Here is a 21,901-nt window from a genome sequence, read left to right as displayed (position 1 = left end):
GTGTTTCTTGTCCTTTCTCAACATCTACATGAAACTTGGAATGATTGTTTGGTGATTGGGAGTGAAATGTCATCAACATGCCAATGGCACTCACTTTGCTCTTCCTTTCATCTACATCAGGAATGTCAATTGGGGCCAGTTCTCTGGCCATGCATCCAAGCAGCAGCCAATGAATTTACCCACAGGAGTTAAGAACATAAGAACATAAGAACATAAGAACAAGCCAGCTGGATCAGACCAAAGTCCATCTAGTCCAGCTCTCTGCTACTCGCAGTGGCCCACCAGGTGCCTTTGGGAGCTCACATGTAGGATGTGAACGCAATGGCCTTCTGCGGCTGTTGCTCCCGATCACCTGGTCTGTTAAGGCATTTGCAATCTCAGATCAAGGAGGATCAAGATTGGTAGCCATAAATCAACTTCTCCTCCATAAATCTGTCCAAGCCCCTTTTAAAGCTATCCAGGTTAGTGGCCATCACCACCTCCTGTGGCAGCATATTCCAAACACCAATCACACGTTGCGTGAAGAAGTGTTTCCTTTTATTAGTCCTAATTCTTCCCCCCAGCATTTTCAATGAATGCCCCCTGGTTCTAGTATTGTGAGAAAGAGAGAAAAATTTCTCTCTGTCAACATTTTCTACCCCATGCATAATTTTGTAGACTTCAATCATATCCCCCCTCAGCCGCCTCCTCTCCAAACTAAAGAGTCCCAAACGCTGCAGCCTCTCCTCATAGGGAAGGTGCTCCAGTCCCTCAATCATCCTTGTTGCCCTTCTCTGCACTTTTTCTATCTCCTCAATATCCTTTTTTTGAGATGTGGCGACCAGAACTGAACACCGTCCTCCAAGTCGAGGCGCACCACTGCTTTATATAAGGGCATGACAATCTTTGCAGTTTTATTATCACTTCCTTTCCTAATTATCCCCAGCATAGAGTTTGCCTTTTTTACAGCTGCCATGCATTGAGTTGACATTCCCATGGAACTATCAACTAAGACGCCTAAATCCCTTTCCTGGTCTGTGACTGATAGCACTGACCCCTGTAGCGTGTATGTGAAGTTTGGATTTTTTGCCCCTATGTGCATCACTTTACATTTTGCTACATTGAACTGCATTTGCCATTTCTGAGCCCACTCACCTAATTTATCAAGGTCCGCTTGGAGCTCTTCGCAATCCTTTGTGGTTCTCACCACCCTACATAATTTGGTATCATCTGCAAACTTGGCCACCACGCTACCCACCCCTACTTCCAGGTCATTTATGAATAGGTTAAAGAGCACTGGTCCCAAAACGGATCCTTGGGGGACACCACTCCCGATATCTCTCCATTGTGAGAACTTCCCATTTACACCCACTCTTTGTTTCCTGTTTCTCAACCAGTTTTTAATCCATAGGAGGACTTCCCCTCTTATTCCTTCATTCCCAGCTGTAAACAAGATGGGAGGTGACTGGCATATCCTTCTGGCCTGGGCCACAACTGGACAGTCCTGGGGAAATGCACAGCATCTTGAATTAGATGTGGCCATTAGTGGTTCAGGCCCAAGAGAGGATGGCATAGCCTGCTTGGGGTAATCAAAGCCCCAACAGAATGCGGGTGAATGGACTGAAGCTTAGTCTGGAAAGAATTGTGGTGTTTATTGGTCATCAATATAGTTAACTAGACAACTGAGCTACTGGGGGGCAGCCATTTGGCCTCAAGCTCAAAGTGGGCCTCACTGATACATTTTGAAGCAATATTTTTATGAACATCTGACAGGGTTGGCAACCCACAAGGGCAACATGGAAATGGAGACTTCAAAAACTAGCATCAAGCAGCAGCAATATATCAATTCAGGTTTGGAATCCTCAAACTATAGGAAACTGGGGGATTCCTAGGCCCCTTCCGCGCATGCAGAATAATGCACTTTCAATGCACTCTGCAGCTGGATTTTACTGTGCGAAATAGCAAAATCCACTTGCAAACAATTGTGAAAGTGGACTGAAAGTGCATTATTCTGCATGTGTGGAAGAGGTCCTAGAATGCCACTCTACACTTCCAGGCCTGAAACCAGAACTGAACCCACATTGCACAATACTGATTCTTCCCACCGTTTGCTTCTACTGGTCCACAAATCAGCAGGAGGAACATAGACCTAAAGAACAGGAAGTTGTCTGCCATAGTAGGAAATCTGTCAGTCCTGCTATCTGACCAAAGTGTTCAGATTGTATATATTCTTTTATCTTGCCTTACTTTGTTTTCATGTGCTTTTTTTAGTTTTTAAAATGTATACATTATAGTGTACATTCACTACTATATGATAGGACACTGATTGTCCTATCATATCTAAAAAGAGCTTACCCATCAAACTGTCAGCAGCCTGGGACCAGGATATTCAGACGACTGCCTTCTCCATGGGCGTTTTCGCACACACTTTTTATTCTAGAATAAAAGCAAACCGCATTGATTCCTGACCTTTTTGATGCAGTTTCGTTGCTCGATGGCATTCACACATGGCCAGGTAGTCACACATCTTCTGCCTGCTTCGCAACTCCCGGGTTTCTGCAACGCCCAGGAATGCGGTGCAAACAACCGCTCTGATTGGCTGTCGCACCATCATGGGGCCGTCCGGGGGCGGGCTTCCAAATTGCTTCCCATCCCGTTTCCGTGGACGGGCTGTTGAGCTACCATGTTAACAGAGGCGAAACGACTGAATGAGTCACCATGCTGCAAATGTATCAAAGCAACTGTGCCATGGGGACTTGGTAGCTCGAGCTATCAGGCGCACACAACCGAACGTGAGGAGGGGAGGGAGTCGAGTGAGGCTCAAGCGGAACAATGGGATGTGCGCGCGCAACCGGCAAGCCCAATCGCGTTCCCATTGGCTGGATCAAATTGCGTCACACTGTGGGCGTCACCCCTGACTGTCGCTTACTCCAGATTTGTTTCGCACCTAGCCACCAGATTGTGGGGGGAAACCGGTTTTTCCAAGAAAGTTGCAGAAGTATCGAGCGACAGGAAAAATGTGGAACAACGGCTGGAATGTGGCACAGAAGGGGGGTCGGGACACATTTCGGCTTAAGTGTGTGCAAACAAATGTGGGAAACAGCAACAAACTCACATGCTGGATCTGCAACAAACAGTGTGTGCGAAAACACCCTAAGTTGCCTTAGATTTGTTGTGCATTTTTGAAGTTGCTGAAATGAGCCAGCTGAGCAGAGTGAAAGAGATCTGCTCTGTGATGGCCTCTCAAGTTTGAAACTCATCAGCTATCTGGTATTGAGCTTACTGTGTTCTTGACACCAAGCAAACATTTTCCCCTACCCACCCCAGGCCTTTATTAGTCCTGATTGTTTTCCTCTTTCTTTCCTTTTGCTTTTTGCTAAGTATTAGCAAAAAACTAAAGAAAAGAATGCTTACTTGAAAGTCACAACAAAGTAAGGACTCCCAAATCTTCAGTGTGCATACAACTTCAAGTTGTCTTTCTCTGGAGCATGTGAGGTCTTTAAGATGGAAACATCTACTTTAACACCCCCATCATACACCCTTGCACTGACTCCATTATGACAAAAAGGCTGATGCCTCTCACAGCTCATATCCCAATAAATCATCCCAATAAATCACTTTGATTTTTTTTATTTTTCATTTTTCTCCACCGCTACCACCCTTGATTTAAAATATTATTATCCCTAAGCCAAAAGGTTCCCGAGGCAACTCCAGGAACATTAAAATATAATAAAATCTAATTGAAAGAAATGTTTGAATTCTGTCCAGCCTTCAAGAAGAGTTGAGCAGCATACACGAAGTTCCTGAGCAGCCTCCTAGAAGGCCACTAGCCAAACCTTGTACTGGTGAGTGCCTTGGAGACTCTTCAGATTACCTAAAGGGCCTCAGTCCTTATAGTACAAGCTAATGCATATTTACTTGGAAGTAAGACCCACTGAGTCCCATGCAGCTTATTCCCAAGTGTGTGTAGAAGTGCAGTCTTTTAAAAAGTCCAAGAAGACTCTTCTACATTTGTCTCTGCCTTAAATATACCTCCAGCAAAACTCATAACTCTGCATATTGAACTAGAGAGCAGAAGACAAAGGAAACTATCTCACAACTGAAAAAACAACGCTCATTTGCACAAGATGAAAAAAAGCCCACAACAATTCCACATGAGATTACCTGAATTTCTCACAAAAGGGTCTCTTATTTGCTTGTTGTAACAAAAAAGCAAGAAATCCAAACTACCCTATTATTATTGAATTCCATTGACTCCAGAATAAGACAAATGTCTAAACAGTAAAACAGTCATGCCACCTACAAAAGGCTATATTTCCAAGTCAGTTTTGAGATCAGCATTCAGCTACAGCAAAATCCTACAATTAAGTCATTGCTAAATTAAATGCTGCACAGAGAAAATGTGTTTTGAGCTGAAAGAGAACAGCATTTCCTTGCCCGTGCTCTGGTTCGTTTCACTAAATCAGAGATTAACAAGAAAAAGAATAAATTCAATTAATTTTAAAAAGATTTTTGTAATAAGGTAATAAGGTGAAAAGTAGCTTTAATGAGTGACAGTGAGAGTCAATACTGGGTCATGAGACACAGAACAGAGAAACCGAGTTCCAGCATTTCAACAGGATAAAATTGGGGCATTCCTGGGTCTGCAGCCCTTCTATTCCACACCATCTGAGCCCCAACCCACATTCCTATGATTGCTGAAGGCTCTTTCTCTGAATGCTTGATAGTTAATTACTTTCCTTTTTTATTAACCTGATTAACCTGATCTTTAACCAGTCTGGTTAAAGATATTCTTTTTTAAAAAAAATCTAATAACTGGTCTATAGTGTATTATAATTAACAGTTCAGTTCAGATTTCTCCAGGGGCAACAGACTCCAGGGGCAACAGAAAAGCAATGTGCTATCAAATACCTTAGTGATCATTTCATGGGCATTTTACATATTGTCATGCTAAAATCAAGATGTATCCACTGCCAGCCTTCAGAAGTTTAACTTCCAGAATCTCTAGGAGAGGGCAACACCATGAAGAATGGCAAGTATTCAGATCACCCTTCTAAAAGTCCTGTTATAAATTCTCTATTTCTAAGAGAAATCCTAAACAGAAGTATACACAATCCCACTCAAGTATATTCAAGGTGGCTTATTTTCAGGACTGCACTGCAATGAAACAGCTACATTGTCATGGTGAAGGTTGTCATATCCTTCCTTGGTCCTCAGTGTGACTTATCCCCAAGTAAACATGCACAGACAGGGCTACAAGTCCCACAGGAAGCAACAGGACTTAATTTAATGTCCCTTTGGGTTTCAGTTGTAACTAATGTAACTGAGGACACTGTGCCAGACACACACCCACAGCAAAAGAACAGATGGTGAAAAGTCCAGACCTAGAGAGTAACCTTTCCAATGCTTCACCATGGCAGGAGCATGCCAGTTACAAGAGAATAAAATGCAGCAGATCTATTTTGTTCAGTAATACACTGAAAAATGTTTCCTTCCTTGTTTTAAAAGCAGATATATTACACAAGGACACTGCAAGTACCTCAGACTTTTCTGCTATTGTTTTTTTTAAAAAAAACTAACCTGCTTACTTATTCTCCAGATTAAGAAAATAACCTTTAGTTTTTCCAGAGACCAAACATAGGCAAGCAATTAAGCTAGCTTCTCAATTTAAAGAGCAAATAGGAGGAAGTTCTCAAAATCGTAAAACATTAACTGTCAAAGAAAGCTCAGTCTTACCGCCAGTGAAAAATCCTGGAGCCGTGGAAAGACGAGATGAACTGTGAGAGCCAAAAGAGACCACACTCATTTCAAGAATTCTGCTTAAAAGAAAATGTAGACATAGCCCAGGAACCGGTTCTAAATTGTGTGTGTGCACGGGGATGGGGGTGAGGTGGAAGGAATAACTGATAAAGAGTTAGGAAGTTGGTAGCTGATCTTATGAGTATGATTCAGCCTGATTTGCAAAGATAATTAGGAACCAGGATATTAACACATTTGGAAGCGTTTCTAGATATAAAAAAAAGAATGTGATCCACCCAGTGGGTTTTATTTTAAAAAGCATTTTGTCAAACACAGTAAATACTGAATGGTATCAGACTTCAGGATCGCAGGATGGTGTGCAGGATCGCAGCGGTGGTGAAAAAAGACCTGTAGTTTGTTATAGGGAACAAAATGTGTCCCACACAAGCTGTACGTCAATGTCTGATGACAAGAAAATAAAGGAAAATGAAAAACAGCTGCGTTGTTCATCAAGTTAGGAAATGTCAATTCAGGGACTGAAATTTCTTTTCATGTTTTCTCAAAAAAACCCGCCCTAAAAATATTTCACGTAAACTATACACCTGCCTTCTGTATGGGAAGTGCTAGCAGCACAAATCAGTATCATTCAGTATTACATTTTTTGCAAACAGATCAAAGTCAAATAAATTCTTTCTAACACATATTTCTTTTCTTGTATGTTTACCAATACCTGTATATATAATTCAAGCCAAATAGCTGCTTGCTATAACTATATGAATGCCACCTAACTCACTGACATAGAATTAGACTGATGCATTTCAAACAGGAATTCATTTGCAATTTAAAATCTTTAGCTTCCTGAAATAACATATTACTACAGCAACAGTATAATGAATAGGGAGGTTATGGAAACCTCACAAAAGAAAGCCAGTGTGATGCAATGCTCATTAGGAACTAGAGTCCCCATATGGCCATAAAGGCTATTGTGGGAATGACTTGAGGAAGGGAAATCTATGTATGCCATATTAAGTTCCTTGGAGGAACTAGAAAGCGAGTGTCCATCTGGTATACCTATGAAGTAGACACATAGGTGTCAAACTTGTGGCCCTCCAGGTGTTATGGACTATAGTTCCCATCATGCCCTGCCAGTATCATGTTGGCAGGGGATGATGGGAACTGTAGTCCATAACATCTGGAGGGCCACCAGTTTGACACCTGTGAAGTAGAAGCACTTACAAGACTCTGGCCCTTTGCTGCCAGAGGAGAGGAGAATGAACTTAAGGGTGCAGAAAGACAACACAGACAACCGTGTGTGGAATAAAATTTGGCCACAGCCAAATGGTTTGCTTTTGGTATGCTTTTGCAGAGTAAAAGACAAACTGATGCCCATAAAAAGTTCACAGTCTAAAATCAAGAATGTGTCAGGCTATGAGGTTAGAAAGAGGAGGGGGAATGTTTTGGAGAGCTTTGAAGGAAAGGACCAAAAGTCTGTGCTGTAGCCAAGGACGGGGCATGATGTGGTGACTGTGATGAGTGAAGCAAATGGGTTGGGCTGCAGAGTACTGGGCAAAGGTGAAGGGTGGCAGTGGAAGACCTGAAAGACAAGGATGAATTTTCAATGAAGAGATGGATTTTTGGAATGGTTTGCAACCAGTAGTCCTAACTTGGCCTCTGATGCACTTACAAGCATAATAGGCATACTCTAATCCACAGAAAGTCATGTTACATTCCTGTTAAAATGGAGTAATTTAGTTGCAATTAATTTAGTGGCGTTTATGCAAGACAGCCATTTTGTACGCTTGGGCAGCAGGATGGACACAAAATAATGAAAATAGTCATAGAATAGTTTCCACTGCTACCTAAATCTGAAAGAGGCTTCCAAAATATTTTAATTGAAAACTGAGATTTCTGAAAGTGACCTGCAGCAGGGACATCCTGTACTTTGCTAATGATAGCAGAAAAGATTGTGCTACAATAGAAGTTCACCTGCAGAGAGGGCATGCAGAGAACTTGATGGTATTCAGGTTTGCCAGGCAGACCTCGAATGAACTTCTTCAGTTACAGATGAGATGAGGCCTTGATTCAATCACCTTGATGTTCCTTGGCAAAGTTCATGATGAACACAGTCCTGTGCCCATCTGCTCTATGCTGCATGTCGATGTTGGAGCCAGGGGTTGTTTTTGTCCAGTGTAAGAGCCAAATCATTTCATGTACCAGAGAAGAGCCAGCATCCACCCAAGGTCTTTCACTTTTTGTAAGCCAAATGCCATTCTCCCCGCCCTTCCCCCCCCAACTTTATATCCACACAAATGATTGATTGCCTTTTTGTGCCTGCTCAGTCAGTGGCATCCATCTGAGCACAAGATTAGCTGAGTTCATGAGCAGCCGGGGACATACTTAGGAGTAAATCACCAATCAAAACTCTCAAACTGATTCCCCACCACCCCATTTAATTATATATCTTTTTTAAAGTCGGAGGTGGTAGCAAGCAGCAGCAGATGGGTGGCAAGGTGGAGGCAACAGCAAGGAAGTCTATTTGTGTGAGAAAAAGAGCATTATCATGCAAATGGAGCATCCATATGCATTCAAATTCATCCCAAAGCTTCCTGACTGCTTGTGACCTGCAAAGAGGGCATGAGCCAAACTGGCATGCCTACTGTAGAAACATCAGATGCGCAAAAGGCCTGGACCATTAATAGTTTGGTATAAAAAGGCACTGGAGGGGTGCCATGCTTTGTGTTTTCGTGCTCCCACCATGCCACATTGGGTGATGTCTCCTCTTTTATGCAATGTTTAAAACTATGAGAGCCCTGGCTTGTATCCTATCTGGATCTCTCTAACTAGGCATGCACAAAGATTTGAGTCACAACAGCATTTGAGCAGATGTATATTCCAGTCATGCAGGACTGCAAGCACATAGGTGGTCCTCTGCAGCTGCCCTAAAACCCACACAGATAAACCATCGCTTTTATCAAGAACAAGAAATGTATTAGCAATCCTAAAGGAATATCTTTACTGTCTCAATTCGAGTGACCTGTCACCTAGAAATTCCTGTCGAGTGACCTGTCACCTAAAAAAGTTTCAAAATATCCTTTCAGCCAGAACTTAAATCTCTCCAGTGAATCACAAATCCCACTCCCATATTTTTAGGTGCGCTAGTGCCAGACGAGGAATTCAAGCTGTCCTCTCCTCAAAAGTCTCCTACAAAAAGGTCTGGAATCTACCAACTCATTTGGCTGAGAGGGATGTGCCAGGCTTTAGAGCACAGGTGTCAATCTCGTAGCCCTCCAGATGTTATGGACTACAGTTCCCATCATCCCCTGCCAGCATGATAACATCTGGAGGGCCACATGTTTGACACCTATGCTCTAGAGAAAGAAAGAAAACACTAGGCAATTATTGAACACAGTATCAAATAGGTTAGATTTTTTTTCAGAAAAAAACCCTCCAAATAAAGTTAAAGTCTCTGCGCAAAAATTTAAAGTCCTGCAATATTAAGAAGGTTTATTTATTGGATTTTTACACTGCCCTTCTCTCCCAGGCTCAGGGCTATTTCCCATATCCCAAAAACAATATATAAAACATTATAGAGTAGACAATCTAAAACTTACACATTTAAATGCAATTTAAAATCAGAGATATAGTGACATGGAACTACCGGAGGCTAACAGTCAATCTACACACAGTCCCTCTTTGCAATGTACATTTAATATTTAGATTGGGTGATACTCCAACAGAGAGGTTGTAAAAGGGATAGGAAAAGGAAGGGAAAAGAGAAGAGGAATAAGGGAGGAAAGCTGGGGAAAGGGGTGAAAGAAGGGGAGATGGAATGTAGCTGAAGGGGTGGTTCTATAGATAGGTGGGACCCAGCCCATTTAGGACTTTAAAAGTTAGCAGTTAGCACCAAAATCTTAAATCTGACCTGGAATCAGTGGAGTTGACATGGCACTGGTTGGATATGTGTGCACCAGGGGCTCCCCATAAGGATCTACGCTGCTGTGTTTTGCACCAGCTGGAGCCTCCAGATCAGGTCTAAGGGTAGTCCTGTGTAGAGCAAATTGCAGTAATCTAACTGAGAGGTGATCACTGCATGGATCACGATGGATAGATCAGCCCAAGTCAGGCGTCAACTGCTTTGCATGGCATAGATAGTAAAAGGCCTTGCAAGCAGCATGCATTACCTGAGGCCGTTTCCGCACGAAGGCGGAAACGGCCGGGTCGGCGTTTCTGATGCCGAGCCGACAACGCTGGGACCGTCCACACGGACGGTCCTGGAAACAGCCGGGCAGCCGGCGCCGCGGAGCGCCGGCGCCCGGCCGACCCGGCATGTCCCCAGGCCTCCGGCGCGTCGCCGAGGCCTGGGGACATGCCCCCCTGGCCCTGCGCGCCTGCTCCAGTGGCTTCACGGCGGCGTGGCTTCACGGCGGCGTTTCCCCAAAAAGAGCGCTTCCAAGCGCTCTGGGGAAACGCCGGCTTCGTGGTGGTCGGGCGGCACGAGGGCAGCTGCGCCCCCTGTGCGAATGGCGGCCTGGAGACGGCGTTTTTGCCGTCTCCGGGCCGCCATTAATTGCCCGTGCAGAAACGGCCTGAGTCTCCATTGATAAGGAGGCATCAAGGTACACAACCAGGCTCTTCATGGTTTGTGCAATGTTAAGTCGTGCACTGTCCAGAGCTGGCAGCCAACATCCCTGCCCTGGCCCCTGCTGACCAAGCCACAGGACTTCTGTCTTGAGCAGCACCCTAAAATGTGATCCATTTAATACAGAATTTGATCAGTTCAATGACAAATTTGAGTCTCACGCCCTTTCTTTGCTTGAAGAGTTCAGGATACAAACGAAAATTGGTCATAAGTTTATCAGCAGATTTTTATAGCTAAAGTGTAAACAACAGAAGTTGTTATTTGTTTTTGTGCTTGTGTACTTTGTGAAAAGGAAATACATCTTTAGTAAAGCAATGCAGGTTTTGCAAAATAGTTTAGAGATGAGGGTCTCAAAAACATGCTGCAGAGAGTTGTTTAAACTTTGTTTGACATAATTTTTATTCCCTTGACAGACTAAAATTTCTTCATAATATGCCATGGAAATGTAATTTTATCTATCCTTGTAATTTAAACGCATATCTGTATTTTATAATTATCCATTTACTTCTAAATTAATTCTGTGACTCATCCCATTTAAATTTCATGCCTGGGATTTCCCCTATTTAGTCCCATTTCAAAAGTTCATTCATTGTTTGGGGGGGGGGGTGTTTTTTGTTTGTGTTTTTTGGAAAGCTGTAAAGGAAGTTTAATGCATTTGAATGTAATACTCAAAAGCAAAAATAATCAGGTGAGTACTTGCATGTCTTGGGCATGAAGAATATGTGTGCTTGTGTTAAGAAATCTACAAAAAATTCTTTAAACTGTTACAGTTCCTTTCAGAGTTCGTAAATATCGCAGAGCTGAATGTTGTCCAATAAAGGATAATAACCTAAGCATTATAGCACTACTCGGTATAGTGGATAGGTTTTAGATCAGTGGTTCTCAACCTGTGGGTCATGGGCCCTTTGGGGGTCGAACGACCCTTTCGCAGAGGTCGCCTAAGACAATAGGAAAACACATATTTCTGATAGTCTTAGGAACCAAGACACAAATAATTTTATGTTTGGGGGTCACCACAACATGAGGAACTGTATTAAAGGGTCGCGGCATTAGGAAGGTTGAGAACCACTGTTTTAGATCATTGTTCCTAATGTGGTAGCTGTGGGCACTGTAGCGCCTGCTGATGTGTTTACTTGCACTCCTTGCTTCTTCCTCAAAGCATAGAATCAACATGGCTTTATTCTATTTCTTTAGAGTAGGAGACACTTCAGGAAAACCTAGAAGGTATAATCTTTGTATTGGCAGGGAATCAGCAGACACATGTTAGACCTCCCAATGTTTTATGATTGGACCCAGCCCTCATGGCAGCCATTTTATTGTGATGCCTGCTGAGGAAAAGTGCTGTCAAGTCACAGACAACTTTTGGTGACCCCGTAGGGTTTTCAAGGCAAGAGAAGAACAGAGGTGGTTTGCCATTGCCTGCCTCTGAAAATCAACTCAGAGAAAGAAAGGAAACTTTTTTCTTACAGATTGGATTTACAAATTGTGAAGACGCACAGGGGATTCTCAGCACATCAAGCATAAGTGTTAAGATCAGGAAGCTAAAGTTTGTGTCTAAGTTTATATGATTTTGTCTAAGTGGAAGTTTTTCTTCAGTATGTTGATTATTGCAGATCCATGTAATTTTTCCTTTTTCTTTCTTTTTAAAAACCTTTTTTTCTTATCATTGTATTTGTGGAAAAATAAAATTAAAATTAAAAAAACACCTGGTGGTCTCCCATCCAAGTACTAACCAGAGCAACCTTGGTTATCTTCCAAAATCTGGTGAGATAGGGCCAGTTTCAGCCATCCCACTACTTATTCTCAAAATTCCCAAAGTGCCTACAGGTTCAACAGTGTTCAGCCCCCTATTTTAGAGATATTCCCACCTTGTATTGGCTGGGATCAATTTTCTATCTTTTCACTTAGCTGTGGTAGTTAGTATAGATGTTGTGGGAAACCAAAAGGCCAAGAATACCATCACTTACCTATGAGCTTCCAGAAGCATCCACTGTTGTATAGATCCCGGTTCATTGCTACAAAGGGATATGCAACTCTGTACTATACAACCACACAAACACTAAGTGGAATAGTAATTTTAGAAGATACGCTAGGTACTGTCTCAATAGAAATCAGATTTGTTAGCATTATCTATTTGTTGAAGGACATGTAACTCCTACAAACAGAGTTCCTTTATGTTGGAACATCTTCTTCCTATGGTTGTAGAATTCCTAAATTACCTGTTTCCCAAAACAAATAACACAGGTAGCTTAGCTGTTTTATTCCATGGAAACAAAATCAGTAAACGGTAGTGTAATACAGTAAAAGCTTTGTTAACAGGCATCTGTGGGGAATTGGGACTGCTGGTCAAACCAAATATACTGGTTAACAAAGCTTTACAAGAAGGGCTAAAAGTGAAGAAAATGCTGATACTAACCATAAGCACAAAGCTAGATTTGCATTCAGATCCATAATGAAGTAGCTGGAAGTCACCAGATATGTATGTAGGGATGTCTATGAAATGCATTTTTTATTATTATAGTGGGGGGGGGGGGATTAGATTTTGGATGTTTTTCTATTTTTTCCTTTATGTCATGTTTATATGTGCAAAATAAATTTAAAAAACTTGATTGAACAAAGCTTTTTTTCAGCATATGGCTGAGTAAATCAGGCAGCATCAATTTAAATCATTTGCACAACTCTCACTCAAGTTATTCAACTGCCATGAATTGAGTCACTTGGATGATATCCAAAAAAGTTACTCAGCCATCATGCCAGTTAACCAAGCTGTCCAGTTAACCTGGTGCCAGTTAACAAAGCTTTACTATACTTTTTTTTTTTAAGGAGTAGCCATCAAATCCCAAAACAATGAGCAGAAGCTATCATGTTCTGCAGAATTCTTTATCAGGCTGGATGCGAAGTAGGGGGGAAAAGTGGAGAGAGAGAAGTAGCAATGCTGGTTTGAGAAAATATGTTCATAAAATATTAACAGACATAGAAGTTTTTCTTATCTCTTACTTTTTTTCATCTCTGCATGGCTGACTGCCAGCATTATAAGAGACCAGAATGTGGAGCAATGAGAAGTTAATTATTGAATGCAAACCTAATTTTCCATTGTGACTCATTTGCTCTGGGTGAGATATTCCTCAAGTCTTCCTAACAACTGCTCAAGACGTGCAGTGCTCAAAATAAATGACAACACCCATCCACATTTTATTTCAAATGCTGATATATCTTGATTGATTATATAGCAGCTATAGGAGAAAAGGGAGAATAGTCAGAGATTCCCTCTGACGTGTTAATCAAATCTGCCTGTGGGGACAAAATATGTGGAGAAGCCTTGCCAGGACTGTACTACCTCAAACTGTGGAGGAGGGCATATTTTGAATATTTCTTTTTTTAAAAAAAATCTTCCCACAGATGGAAAATATTGATACGTACTTCCCGGTTCCCTGAGAAAAATGGGGATCCAAAAAAACTAGTGGGTAGATTGGCACATCATTATAGAATTAGAACAATTAGTGATTTTTTTTTTAAAAGAGCCCTTATTAAGGTCTCCTGTGGCATGGGGTAAGGGAGGGAAGTTAAAGCCTTCGGGCAAATAAAATGGAAAAAGTTATGTTGTGATCAGAACTTGCAAAAAAAAATATGCATCCTTCCGGCTACACAGCATGAAAAGGTATTCTGAATGTGTTCTTTCTAGGCATGTACATTTTGGGAAGTCCAACCGAAACAATAGCTGAAAAATACCTTATTGTATTTTCCAGCTATTTCTTTGACTGGGGAAAAAAGCCAAAGCAGTTTTATGCTGTAGCCAGAAATCCCAATCCCAAATAAGCCAGAGAGAAAAAGGGGATGGGGTTTTTTGGGGATAATTTCAAGGTTGCTGGCTACAACAGTGGAAAGGGAAGAGAACCCTTTAAACAAGAAAAAAAACCCTGCTATGGCACATTTGCACTGGGTTTCACAGGGCCTTAAAGTTTCATCACAACTCTCTTTTCCTCCATTACAGTCTATGGGGAATCTTTCTGTGGCTATGGCGGGGGTGGGACTGTTTTTAAGGACTGTACGAAATTTGCATCATGGCTTCAGGTGACTCTCCTTAGAAGAACCCCCAAGTTAACTACAATGTTATCAGAGGGCTCCCATTTTTCCTCCATTGGAAATAACGGAAGATGGGGGGCATCAAGAATTGGACCCCCTGACCCAATCTTTACCAAACTTTTGAGAGATATGTGTATGCATGTGTAAAAATGTATAATGCTGCATACCACCAGGTATCCATGAAAAAATATTTACTGACAACTGTAGTTCTGTCTCGTTAATCGTGTAAGTTATATTTTTCTCCAAAGACGTCTGGAGGCATTGAACTGGAGGAAACATGGGGGATTTAAATACCAAACACTAAAATGAGACATGTCAACATTCTACCTGCCTGCAGCCCTTCAGTCTAGAAATTCATAGGTGTGTGTGTTGCATCTTTAGACAGGAAGGTTAACTAATTTAGTACTGGAGTTGTCTCCAAAGATGAATCGCAGTACCTCTCACCAACATGGTAGAGCAAGCTGTCTGCCCTTTTCTGCACTTATAAAGGCAGATGCTTAAAAATGACTCTGGAAATTTAGACAGAAGCAATGACATATTGCCATTTTTAAAATGTATGCGCTTGAGGTATGAGAATCTATTTGTTTTGGTAAGCCAGTGAGTTACCGTATATACTCGCATATATGTCGAATTTTTCAGCACATTGTTTGTGCTGAAAAAGCCCCCCTTGACTTATATGTGAGTGAGGTGTATTTTAAAAAATATTTTAGGGTTTTTATTTTGTTGGCTGCCAGGGGGCACAGCTTTTAGGATAGTGGCACCAAAATTTCAGGGATTTTTCAAGAGACTCTCCTGATGATACCAGCCATGTTTGGTAAAGTTTGGTTCGGTAGGTCCAAAGTTATGGACCCCCAAAGGGGGTGCCCCCATCCCCATTGTTTCCAATAGAAGCTAATTGTAGATGGGGCTACATTTTGAGAATCCATAACTTTGGACCCCTTGAACCAAACTTCACTAAACCTGGGTGGTATCACCAGGATAATCTCTTGCTGATACTAGCCATGTTTGGTGATGTTTGGTTTAGGGGGTCCAAAGTTATGCATCCCCAAAGTGAGTGCTCCCATCTCCCATTGTTTCTAATGGAAGCTAATAGTAGATGGGGCTACCCTTTTGAGGGTCCATAACTTTGGACCCCCTGAACCAAACTTCACCAAACCTGGGTGGTATCATCAGGAGGGTCTCCTAAAGATACTCTGAAATGTCGGTACTGCTAACATAAACATTCCTCCCCTGACCAAAAACCCAGTTTTGAAGGATTTTAACTCTTGTGTTTTAGCTTGGTTGTTGATTGAGCTAAGGTTTTTGTACTTTTAAAGTTATTGTTGAGACCATATTGTTTTTGTTGACGCTCTTTTCCACTTACAGAGCTAGTTTACTGTTTTTCTTTGAAATAAATATTCAAAAACATTTAACCTACTGATGCCTCAATTAATGTAATTTTATTGCTATCTATTTTTATTTTTGAAATTTACCAAAAATTTATTTTTGAAATTTACTGCATTTCCCACCCTCGACTTACATGCGAGTCAATAAGTTTTCCCAGCTTTTTGTGGTAAAATTAGGTGCCTCGACTTATATGCGGGTCAACTTATACACGAGTATATACGGGTAATTGCTTAATGTGATATAACAGCACAGCTAGTGGACAAAATACTTATCTGGTACGTTGTGTGCATGCGATATACCTTTTCTTCAGAGTAGGGCACTGGTTTACTTGAGAAGATTTTCATTGCTGTTTTGCTTGCCCAACCTGTAAGAAACATTTTTAGAGGAGCAGACATTTCCAAAAAAACAAGAAACAGATATGAAATGAGCTGAACATGACATGCCTTTCTTGTTTATGTAAGATAAGGTGATCATCAGGGGTGGAGCGAGGGAGAACTGCACCTGAGGCATGCATGCGCCATGTGCCCACACTATGCCCCTGTCCACCCCACCCCAGAACGCCCCCACCATGCCCATGCAGAGGCACATGCCCCACCCCCATCCCCTTGACGCTACGCTACTGGTGACCATCACATTATGTTACTAACTATAACATTAAATCCCACAGTCTTAAACTATCAGATAGTATAACTTAACCAAAATTGCCATCTAGAAACTATTTTCTATCCAAAGAAGGGGTAAAGGGAGTGATTACCAGCTGAGATCTTATACTTATGCAATCTTCTTCAACTACAGATAGTTTTGGCAGTCTAGACCAAAGCTTGTACAGATTGCGCCTACACCATCTTTTTAGAGTAAGAATGAACTGAATAGCTACAGCTGAAAACAGCAGCATAGAAATAATGGTTGAACTTATGCAGAAACTCCTATACTTGGCTGGCATTCGACAGAAATCACCAGTTGTTTGCACTGCTCTTTATTCTTTGGGATAGACTGTAAGAGATTGCAATCCTGTCGAGAGATGCACCCTTTTAAATCCAGTCATTTCACTGGAGTAAGATAGGTGTTCCTTGGCTTTGAATGGCATTGTAGCTGCGTTGCCCTCATTTCTGTTGCCTTCTGTCACCACACCATTTTGCTTTTCCCACATCCTATTCTCCATGCCTTTGAACGGATCATACAGGCCATCTAGTCCAACTTCCTGCTCAGTGAAGGATCAGCCTAGAGTATCTCTGAAAGTGTTTGTCCAACCCCTGCTTAAATACTGCCAGTGAGGGGGAGTTTGCCACCTCCCTGGGGCACTGATTCTACCATTGAACAACTCTTACAGTGCAATCCATTGGTGGCAGGAGTGAAAGTGCTTTGGAGCCAGTGTGACCCTGCTAGCAGCATCATTGCCAGTCCAAACAGCATCAGTGGCACTTATGCCACCGAGAGGGGCATTAATACTGCTGGGGGGGCACCCCATTGTTCCATGTCACCTAGGCACAAATGCCCAGCACTCCTCTGTTGCAGGAGCCCACACCAGCACTGATGGGGCATTCCACAGGCATTCCTGGGGTACAGCTGACTTGTAGTCTGCTTCCTGAGGACTTTCGGCCCAGGAATGCCTTCTTTTGCTGCCAGCAACTTATGCCTGTGAAAATGCAGGCATTGCCCATTGACATACAACAGCGAGTTTCAGTCATGATTAAGACCCCCCCCCCCCCCCCCGGCCCATTTCCATGCCTTACCATTCCTCTTTGGAGGCAGTGTGGCTATGCCATCCCTGGCTGACACAAAACTAAAAAAAATCCTAATATCCAACTGGAACCTTTCCCCCTATAATTTAAGCCCATTATTGCAAGCCCTCTGCTGCCAACAGGAACACTTGCCTGTTCTCTTCTAAGTGAGTTCCCTTCAAATGCTTGAAGAGAGTAACTATGACCCCCACCTCCTTTTCTCCTGACTAAACATTTCTAAGTCCCTCAGCCTTTCCTCATAGGGCTTGATCTCCACGTCTCTTGAACACTTGCTTTCACTTTACCTGTCAAGCCATCTTCTTGTCTTATGTAAAAGAAGTCTTTATGAAGATCAGGCATCTGATTTTTTTTAAGCATACAATTTTTTCTCAAGAAAAAAATTGGGGGAAGAACTTCTTCTATGTAATTTGAAAAAGAAAGTCAATCAGGTGAAAATGTCTGAGTATTTTCCAGAAAAGGTGACCTGTATACACATTGCCTTCATTTTCCTCCCAAATCTAAAGCACTTGGAACCTGTCTGAGGATTTGACATTGTTAATGAGGACATGTTTAGTTGTGGGTGTAAAGAATACAAAAGTGAGGTGTGCCCGGCAAACCCAGGTTATGACTCATTTTAGGCGATATTTTGCATTGTTTCTTCCTACATAGTAATTTATAATGAAAGTTGGGGAGAAAAAGGGGGAAAGTAAATGGATTCCCGTAAGCTTAGGGTTTCCCCCTGCCCTTTATGTACTCCACATCAATTAGTTTAGAATAGCTATAAAATGGGATTAGTAAGAAATAAGGTCCTAAATCAACTTCAGATCGTGAGAGTAATGACAATGACTCTGGCTGAGTAAGAACTGCCTGGCTTCCAGGGAAAAACATTTTTGGGGGAGGATCCAGTTTCTTAAATGTTAAATTCATTCAAGTCACCTGGCATTTTGTTTGTTTGTTTCATAGCTAGGAAATAAGCATGGTATGCACAGTTGGGTATTAAGAAAACGCACTTTCAGTAAAGAGATGAGAAAGATAAGTATCCTAGGGAGCAAGAAGGTAAGGTCATAGTTTCCAATGCTTTTTAATACTCATTTTTGTGTGCTTTGTTTGGTGTATATTTTAGTGGATGTGTGTGTTTGGAAAAAACTCAGAGCAATTATTCAGAGGTAATATAGATATTAATGCAGGTTATATTTTGTTGTGGTTCTGTCTCTGTCTGGCAGATATTTTATTGCCAGCAGACATCTGCTGTCCTGTATAACTACCGTAGGATGTTTAACATAGCAAAACCTGTTACATGAGCAGGTACCTTTTTTGCACCTTAGTTGCCACACTGAAGGGAAACTGTTGCATTCCTATTATTTCTATCTAATGAAAGTAACATACTAAAGTTACAATCCTAGGCTGATTTACTAGAGTGAAAGTTCCATTGAACGGAGTGCAATTTAATTCTGAGGAAGCATACAGTAGGCTTTGACCCTATTTATTTAATTTTATAGGTTTAGCCGTTTGGGTACCTATCCCTGATAATCTTACTTTGTCTTTGGGGATTTCTTAGTAAAACATTGCGGTGTGCACTCACATGCATGAGTAGTGAGAGAATTCAAGCTATAATTATATCATTATATAATAATATCATTGAAAATTGTACACCAGTAAAGGTATCTGTATGTATAATATACTATACTATATATCAAATACTATTCTAAACTAGACTATAAATATTTGTTATTGGAAAATGCATATTGGATTGTGCTTTCCTAAAGATAATGAACAATATTAATGTTAATTTTTACCAATAAATATATGTTTAATTTTATTTACCAGTTATTTTTTATTCCTGTGAGTGGTTGTGTAGGTAGGGGTCCCAATGCATGCTTTTCCTGGGGATCTTAATAGCAGTTAAGGCGGCCCTAATGTATGTTCTTGACTCTAGTGCTTGTGCATGCTCCAACACACAGTCTAATGCAAAGGCTGCTATATTATATTATATATAGCTAATTACATTCATTTTGAATTGTGTCTGCATAAAGACATATTCCTAATTTTATAGTATATATTTAATCCATGGGCAAGCATGTTTTTTATTTGTCTGCTTCTAAATCACATGAGTGCATATATCCAGATAATAAATAATGCTGCATAAATTTGAATTGCAGATACTCTATGATAAGTACAATTAGATTCACTATAAAATCAAACATTTTCTTTAAAAATAAAAAAAAAGAATGCTCTTCTTGTCAGTTTGCTATATTAGCAGAAAACACTACAGAAAGGTTTTCCATAATATGTATCAATGTGCTTTGTGAAGGGATTTTCCCTGGCAGCGAGTGATCCTTGATCTGAGAACACTGCATGTGTGAAATGATGTGTTCAAACACATGTTCTTTAATCAATTTTCTGAGAGACTGTGTTTCTATATGTGAGAGTTGCACAGTTCTTCTACCTTTCCTGCTCTTCCAATATAAATATGACACCTACTTGTACTGGTTTGATGTACATTCAATTTCAGGTTTCTATTTTGCTTTAACAACATTCAGCAATAGTGACAGAGCAGCTTGGAATGATATAAAATCATGTGTTTGAACAGCTAGTTGAAGTATAACATTGAAGTATAACATTGCCATTATTAAATTTGCAGTACAATTTAATAGCTATTTACCAGAAAGGAAGAGTTGTTGTTTCCAAGAAAAATAAAACGCTGTCTTAAATTTGTACACAGGTTACAGGTATTTGCTGTAATTAAAAAAATGAGTTCAGCTGGGTGGAAAGGGATCATCTAACTTTCAAGATAATCTTCCTTTGGGGTAACAATGGGTTTTTTAAAATTAATTTCATTAAACCAGCAAAACAATTATATTTCAAAATGCTGATATTAAAGTTCCGTTTCAGCATTAGAATCTCAACTTTGTTAATTAAATTTGCAGCAAAATATGAATTGTGAAAATCCAATATCCATCAGATGATGGTAAGTCCAACTCTGTCCTTACATAACAAGGATAAGTCAGAATGGGGACAATTTTTCTCACTGTTTTGATTGTGCATACTTGCTTTGACCTCACTGAATGCAGTGGGATTTACTGCCAAGTAACTTTGCATAAGGCTGGTCTGCACAACCCATTCATTTCTTTTAAAAAGTGACTAGTATCTGTATTTAGTCCATATCTGGAGTAAGTCCATCTAAAACTTTTTTCAGCTTTCATGGAAAAAAAATTACATTTTGTGTGCTGTAGTGCAATCAATGTTACTTGGGTCTAACTGCTTGCAGTCAGAGTAGATCTTTCAAATAAGAAATCACTCATATCAAACTAATTCAATGAAGAACAGGATTGCAGGGGTAGGAAAGGCCCCAAATTCCAGAAGTCATAGTCATACAGCTTGGATTTGGGTGGCAGGAGAGGACACAGATAAAACCTTACTTTGTGGGTCCATGGGGGTTCTTTGCTAAGGCAAAAACATGCTTGGGGAACTTTGTATACTGTCAGGTGCTCAGAGAATCTGCCCACAACATGCTGGGTGGCCTGCACAGAGTGACAGGCGGGTGGGTTCTCTCTGACAGTGGACAGCACAAAACCAGGACTCATTCTAGAGTGTAGAAACAGATCCTGATGTTTAAAAGAAATTAGGACATGCACAAACACTTAAGCATATCTGAATGAATATTCAGACCTGGCCCTGAGTTATTTTATAGCCCCTATCTCTCTGGAAGTTCTCACCCTTGATTATGCTGCTTTCTTTTGTTGCTGGCATTTTATAGAAGCCATTGCATATATGTCCTCTGCTATGTGTTATCTCCATTTAAACTAGATTGAAGCACTACAACAAACTGCATCGTTTCTTTGATCAATGGCACTGCTCAGATAGAAAGAAATGAGCATGCACACCAGGGGGAACAATGGTTCTTTTACACCTTGTTCAAGTCTCTGTGGGGAAGGGGATATCATTCTCTGACTCCAACAGAGTGCACATTTTAACACAGTTGGAAACAAGTTTGAATCTGTAGGGCAAGCATGGCCTGAATTATGATTCACTTACCTATCCCTACTTAGGAACCATAAATATCTCCCAAAATACCAGTTAGAGATTGCTCAGTGGCCATCTTACTCACCTCTTGAGCTGAAGCTCATTTAATTATGATGCTGAGCTACAGTAGCACTGTGTTTTTCGTTGAATTTCAGGGCACTATCAAGTTTCTCTCTCAAAACTAAGCTTGTACAATTGCTCACACAGAGTTTGCACAAAAGGCTTCACTACATAAAAAAGCTCGTCTGTATTTTTTTTTGTCATGGAGCTGTAAAAGAGAGACACCTGATCTTTTCCCCTCAGGATTTAATGTGGATGTAATGGCTGAACA

The sequence above is a fragment of the Sphaerodactylus townsendi genome, linkage group LG07, assembly GCF_021028975.2.
Source record: "Sphaerodactylus townsendi isolate TG3544 linkage group LG07, MPM_Stown_v2.3, whole genome shotgun sequence".
NCBI classification, from domain to species: Eukaryota; Metazoa; Chordata; class Lepidosauria; order Squamata; family Sphaerodactylidae; genus Sphaerodactylus; species Sphaerodactylus townsendi.
This window is presented reverse-complemented; position numbering follows the sequence as displayed.